We start from the raw sequence: 7,645 nt of genomic DNA, 5'->3' as shown, positions 1-7,645 counted from the left end.
AAACAAAACAAAACAAAAGAAAACTCATGCACCTTAGAAACCAGCAGCATAACACTGATTTTATGGAACATTGTGTTCTGTGTTCCAACAGTTCTCTTGATAAGTGAACTTTGTGAACTTACAGGTTGGGGACCGCCTATGTCTGAATAATTACAGAAGAGGAAAAAAAAGACAATGCTTATGAGAGAAAGTCCATCATGTTAGTCCTCATCTGTTTTTCCCTTGAAGAACAGGCGTGGCTTTCCTTTGGGGTTCTGGTTGTCCCAACTGAAGTTGCTTCCTTAGTTGATAGGGCTACTACCCTTTAGGTCAAAGCTTAAAGTCAGCCTGATTGTCAGCATTTATAAGGGCATTAGTAGCAAATCTCTCCTATCCTCTAAGGACTGAATGAGACTCTTCTTTACTTTTAATGGAGTATAAGACATATATATTACTATCTTCTTCACAGCTCAGTGTTTATTATACACACTATGAATATGTAAATTAACATGCAACATATATATACTGTATATATTTTAGTCTATTCTGAAATACTTGCCCCAAGGCTCATATTAGAATATTCCCCCATGTTGAGATTTTTGTAGTAATTTTTCTTATACTACATAGACATATTTTGTGAGATAATTACTATACAGAAATACTGTGATGTGCATTGTATTTTTTATATAATCCCCAAATAGTATGCATTAATACCTCTCAAAAGCCATAGAATGTTTACCTTGTCATGTAGCCCTGTCCTTGGGCAAATGAGTAACTCATCAGCTCTGAAGACCTGTAGGAATGCAACAGTGGGAAAAGTTGCTCAGATATTTTTGGCAGAGAACTCTGGAAAGATTTTTTTAAAGTTATTTCACGCAATTACTTTACAAATGTTAAAAAAGAAAACTAAGAAATCTGAACATGGAAATTTTCTCAAAATGCAAAACCCAAAACTCAACAATCACAACTGAAATATAGTTAATAACAGCTATAGAATTCCATCAACTTTCTAAGGAAAGGCTTATCGAACGAGAGTGTATTTTTTTTGTTTGTAAAGTGAAAATGTCCCTCCCCTATGCTTTATTTTCATTTTTTTTTCTCCCATCACTGTGGAAGAATGTAAGATTTCATAACAACAGACATTCAGCTTGCTTATGATTGAGTCACTGTATGCAAATATTTCACTACGCTGGAAAAGAGAATTGGGAAATAGAATCATTTTTCCTCCCTCTGGAATTCTTTATAAACTCCCTGGAGCATCTGAGGTAACAGCATGGCTACCAAAAGCTGTCATGTTCTGTGATTTAGACATAAGCATGCACTTTTAGAGCCATGGAACTAACGAGTTTTATTTGGGAACACTTTATGTACCCAGTGTGAAATAGGTCAGACTCCTTCAAGTAACCTTCAACTTTTACTGGAACTGATCTCAAACTTGCAGCTTAGAGGAAACAGGGTACAAACCTTGCCCTGTCTGTATTCAACCTTTTAAAATGCTTCTGTGGGACACGGATGTTATGTTATTTTCTTAGCTGATGGTGAGAAACTCACTGAGATTTACATCTGCTTTGTTGCAAAGCTAAATTTAGCCTCCTTTTGACAGTTTACTTTGGCCCTAAGTCATTTCCGTTAGTCAGATACCTTTCACTGTCCAACTCATCCCATTGGCATGGATAGAGTATTAAATGGAATTAAAGATATACAATCTCATGTGACTATCATTTTAGTCTAAAGGGAGATGTGACCTCTGAAAACTGAAAATGGACTTAGTCTACAGAGTTGGTGGTAACTCTTGTGGTTTGAGTTTGAATAACTCCAGTGTTTTTACAGATCTCCCCGAGCGTTAGCTATACCACTTGAAATCGACAATTTCAGAAAACATGCTGGGATAAGCAATGGCAAGTATCCAAAAGAATGAATGTCTTAAAATTCAGTAATTTTTTGAATGCAGAGAGGCATTGAGTGTAATTACTATACATTAAATAGCTCAGTTTCCATTCCTTATGTGTTGATTTTTTTTTTCTTCTTTTTTACAGCTAGCTGGGATTGGACAATAAAAGTAGTATAGTAGAGATTTATAAATACGTTAAACTAGGAATTGGAAACTTCTAGTTACAGTCCTGGCATTAAGCCATATGTTGCCTAGAATAAATTATTTCAATTCTCTGAGATTTCTTTTTCTATCTGTATACAACCAGCCTTCCATATCCATGGGTTCCATATCCATGCATTAAACTAACCTTCTATCACAAATATTCAGAAAAAATAAAAAATATAATAAAAAGGATACAAAGAAAAATAATAGAGTATAACAACCATTTACATGGCATTTACATTATATTAGCCATTATAAGTAATCTAGAGATGCTTTGAAGTATATGGGAGGATATGCATAGGTTATATGCAAACACTGCACATTTTATAGCAGGGGCTTGATCATTTGCAGATTTTTGTGTCTGTGGGGAATGCTAAAACCAATCCCCAATGATTCCAAGGGACAACTGTATTATTTAACGATAACCACTGTAACAAACAACTACAAAAGTTTGAGAGTTAACATAACAAAATATATGTCCTAATGACACAAAGTCCAAAGAGGATTTTCTATATCAGGTGACTCTTGGGTTTCACTCGGGGTGGCATTCTGCCAAAAAGTAATTCAGGGACCATTTCCTTACATATTGTGACTGTCTCATCTTGGCATCCTTCATTTTTGGTTTTCAAACAGGGAGAAAGCATGAAATATTTTGTAGGATGATTTGGGAGTGAGATCTAAAAATGACTTGTACCAATTTTGTTCACATTCCGTAGACTAGAACTCTTTAATATCCACAGAATAGATAACTTGCATTCACTCAGAACATTTTGACTAGAAACTTACATTCCCTAGATGTAAAATGTAAAAAATGCAACTTATGGGCACTTAACAGTTTTTCTTGTTGATGATACTAGAAGCTGATAGACTTGAGGATGGGATGAAACAGGTGAGATGAGAACAGGAAAGTTTGGGTACAGTAGAAGATAATCTTTTTTATTTCGAGATTTGATCTTAGACAGTCTTGGCATGGGTAAGAAAGTCAATATGGAACCAAAGAGTCAAATCAGAGCAGAGAATTCTCCTATTTACAGACATCTCCAGTATTATTGAAGGACCTGGTCACATTCTCAGTCATGGCAAGGCAATTTTGTGTTATAATAGTGAGAAGACTTCTAGGAAGAAGAATAGGCCCTCAAAGCTCTTCAAAAACTTTTACTTTAGAGTTTGTATGAGGTTTATTTCATTGTGGTGGTCTTTTTTTCTTTTGTTTCGTTTTTAAGATGAAAAAAAAAAAAAAAATTCTCGTGGATCAAAGAGTCTTATTTTTGTGGGAAGTTTTCCAAAATCCATAAACTATTCATGAAGAGACTTCTCCAAACACACAATGATTTCAACAAAAATAAGACAAAGCTGTTGGATTTTTGCCCTGTGTTGTCAGCGGACAAAGGCGTATCTCTCAACTAGATAACCCTTTGCTATAGCCTGGCCTCATTATTTGAAATTGCCTGGTGACTTACATCAGTTTTTATGCCAATCTGAGCCTGGTTTCTAAACTCTAAAGGTGAAGTGAGACATCTTCAAAACATAGCAGTATTCTCACACCAATATAGAAAAAAATACACATCTAGGAAATTTAATAATGGCCAGTATTTATTTACTACCAGGCACTATTCTGTTTATAGGTATTAACACGATGAAACCTCTCTTTGAGAGATGGTTACTACCTGTTTTGTCACCTTATTTTACAGAGTAAGGAACTAAGGAGCAGCAAGGTGAAATATTTTTCTCAAAGTTACACACCTGAGTAAAAAGAGAAGCCAGAATTCAAAATCCCATATTTTGACTTCAGAATCAAGTTTTCAACTGCAGTACATATTGCCTGGGGTGACATGAAATATCACCTTCAGCCACTTCCAATCAAAAACAAATTTTAATAAGATATTTTTAAAGGGAATAATGCATCCACATTGAAAATTAGAGAATAAAGATTTACACTCTAATAGTCCACAATCCAAGATAAGTCTTCAAGCATCTGACACGAAGAGCTTGCAAGTCATCATTCTCATCTTTTACAACAATAAAAAATTGAGCAAAACAAAAATCCACCACCAAATCTGGACAGACAGTGGCAGCTGAGGCCTGCCTACCTGCAGAACATAAGCCACTGGAGCTGCAGTAACACTCAAATAGCTACTTTCCTGGAACATGACGTGGATAGCCTGTAATAAACTCCTGACCAGGGGCTCTCCTGGTGAAACATTGAGAAAGATTCTCTCCTGGATCTCTCAAGGAAAACGGCAAAGTAACATTTGTGAAATATGCTTACGGCATTGCTCTAATAAAGTCCTACTCTACAGGGAAGAGTAAAACTTGAGCATGGCCTTATCCCAACATGAGAAATGATCATTGGTCTCTCTTCATCACCAGTCATTGATGCATCCTTCCAGAGAGGAAGATGGAATAGGCAGTTCTGTGCTTTCTTGAGTTTTAGCCTCTTGTTATGCCATTACAGTAAATAATTAAATGCTTAACACTTTCATACTGGACTTGCTGCTTTGACTGGCTACTCTCATGCATGGCAGCTCAGCCTATCTCCCAGCTCAACTGAGCTCCTGACATCTAGAATAGATTTTTTTTTTTTTTGTAATTTACAACTCAATAATAGAAATATGAATAATCCAATTAAAAGATGAGCAAAGGAACTGAAATGACATTTCTCTCAAGGAAAATATACAAATGGCCAAAAAGCTGATGAAAAAATGCTCAACATCCCTAAACATGAGGGAAATGCAGAAAACCACAATGAGATACCACTTCACATCCATTAAGGGGGCTATCATCCAAAAGGTGAATAACAAGTGTTGGAAAGATGTGGAGAAACTGCAATTACATATTGCTGATGTGAATGTAACGTGGTGCAGCTGTCTTGGAAAACAGTATGGTAACTCCTCATATCATATGATCCAGTAGTTTCACTTCTAGCTATATATGCGAGAGAGAGATTAAATGAAAGGGAAATGAAAATGCACTCATATAAAAGCTTGTACACAAAGGTTCACAGCAGCATAATTCATAATAACCAAAAGGTAGAAACAACTCGTGTTTATCAGCTGATAAATGGATAAATATCTTACATTCATACAATGGAATATTATTCAGCAATAAAATGAAGTACTGATACCTGCTATAATATAGATGAACCTTGGAAACATACTAAATGAGAGAGGATAGACCCAAATGACCACATATTATATGATTCCATTTAGACAAAATCACAAATAGGTAAATTTATAGAGACAGAAATGAGATTCTTAGGGACCTACAACTATCAAGGAAATGCAGAGATTGGTGGGTGACATCTAAGGCATACAGGGTCTCATTTTAGGATATGCAAAATATCCTAGAATTTATTGTCATGAGGGATGCATAATTGGGAATTTCCCAAAAGCCATTGAATTTTAACCTTTAACTGAGTGAATTGTAAATTTTGTGGATTATACCTTAATAAAGCAGTTGAGAAATACATACACACAGTGAAAGTGTTACTGTATGCAATTTCTAAATAAGAGTGAAATTATTTAGAAACATCCTGATCATATCTCCATACCATTCAAAATTCATCTATTTTTTATTCTTTTGTACACAGATAAATTTCTAGTTCTAAAGACAGTATTTGCTATATATTGGTTTTCAATGATATTTGATTACTTATATTTTTAAGTTGTAAAAGAAGTAAATATTAAATGGGCCAAAATGAATATGGCCAAATTATCATAATACCCCACTTCCAAGCTGTCACATTACTGAGTAGCTAATGTATTGTCTTTCAAATAGCATATTAAGTGTTGGAGAGAATCTTCATTTTTGTCTTAATCTTGAATGTAAAGGGACTAATACTGGCTGTTTCTTTGAGATAGCAGACGTGTGTGCATGTGTGTGTGTATTTTGGTGGGTAGGAGGAATCCTTGGTACAAAGAGCTAATTTAATCATAGTCCTCAGTAAATGGAACATTATCATCATTGATCTGCACAACCCTGTTCTTCTGGTTTCTTGTTTTTGACTCATCCATTGATTTATTTGTGCATTTACTCAATTTCCTCATATCTCACTATGTCTCAACTATTCTAATATGATGTGTAGCCTTTTACTTGTTTTTATAAATATTCATTGCTGTTTTGTAGACATGTAATTTTGAATTTTAAATTTAATTTTTTTAAGGATTGTGTTAAGCTTTCTAGTTTTGTCCTTCATGACTGCTTTAAATATTTTTTAAAAAGATTGTGTTAAGCTTCCTAGTTTTGTCCTTCATCACTGCTTTTAGGGTCAATCCATGTTTCTGTGTGTACATCTAGTGTGTTATTAACTCAGACTCATTCTCCATGGAGTTTACCTATAACACGCTACCTAATTGCTTCCCCAGTGATGGACATTCTACATTTCTGCTACCCACTAACACAAATACTGCTGCAATGAGTAATCAGAGGGCACGTTTTTGTGTTTCTCTAGGATCATATGCCTTGGAGAAGGATCCCTGGGTCATGGGGAATAGATGGATTTAACTAGAGTAAACATTGCTGGGTGGTTATGCAAAATAAGCTGTACCAACCTTCCATGAACAGGGCATAATATATCCACAGCCACACTTCCCAATACCAACTGTCTAATTTATCACCCTCTGATAGACATAAAGTGATAATTATGAATGTTTCTATTTTTATTAATACAATTGAGCATCTCTTTGAGATTTTCTATTCTGCGAATTTCCTATTCAAACCTCTCACCCATTTTCTATTAGGGTTCATGTCTTTTTCTTGTTATTTGCAAGTGTTTAACTTTTATATATTAATCCCTTGTCAATTTTAGACATTGCAAACACCTTCTCTCAGTCTAAATTTTCCATAATGTTCTATATTTAAGATAAATCTTTAATTTTTATGTAATTTTGCATTTATGCTTTCTGCAATTGAGATTTTTAAAAATAATTAACACTTGAGATTTGATAAAGTTGTAGAATACTGAGTACCTAATGTGTGCTTTTTTCTTCAAATAGCATCTTAATTAAGTGTTGAAGAGAATATTTTAGTTTATGTCCTGATCCTGAACATCAAGGAGTTGCTCATCAATTCTACACAGAAATACATTGTGATTATCTTCTAATAACTTTATGGTTTACCATTAAAATTTGACTTTTAGTCCATCTGCATCTAATATTATATATAGTTTTGATGAGGATTTATCTTCCAGTTCTATTCCTTTGCCACTGTAAAGAATAAGCCAGGTATGTGATTATGTATCTGGGAAAAGATACATTTTCAGGCAGAGGAATAGCAAGTATAAAATCACTACGTGGAAACAGGCTTGGCATCTTCCAGAATCAGGAAGAATTCCACTGTGGTAGGAGAGCACAGAGCTAGGGAAGGAGCTGTCATAAGTGAAGAAGTAGGCAGGAGCCATTCAGCAGAGTCCTTGAAGCCATGGGAAAATGATGGATTTCATTCTAAGTGTAATTGCAATCCACTGGAGGGTTAAAAGTAGAGTCACATAATTTGAGTTACGTTTTAAAGTAGATTTCCATGGGGCTTCCAATGATGGATGAGATTAAGAGCATTCTACTTCTTTTCTCCTGA

The sequence above is a fragment of the Papio anubis genome, chromosome 8 (assembly GCF_008728515.1).
Source record: "Papio anubis isolate 15944 chromosome 8, Panubis1.0, whole genome shotgun sequence".
In the NCBI taxonomy this organism is placed as follows: domain Eukaryota; kingdom Metazoa; phylum Chordata; class Mammalia; order Primates; family Cercopithecidae; genus Papio; species Papio anubis.
The sequence above is the reverse complement of the archived record's forward strand: the minus strand, read 5'-3'. Positions refer to the sequence as shown.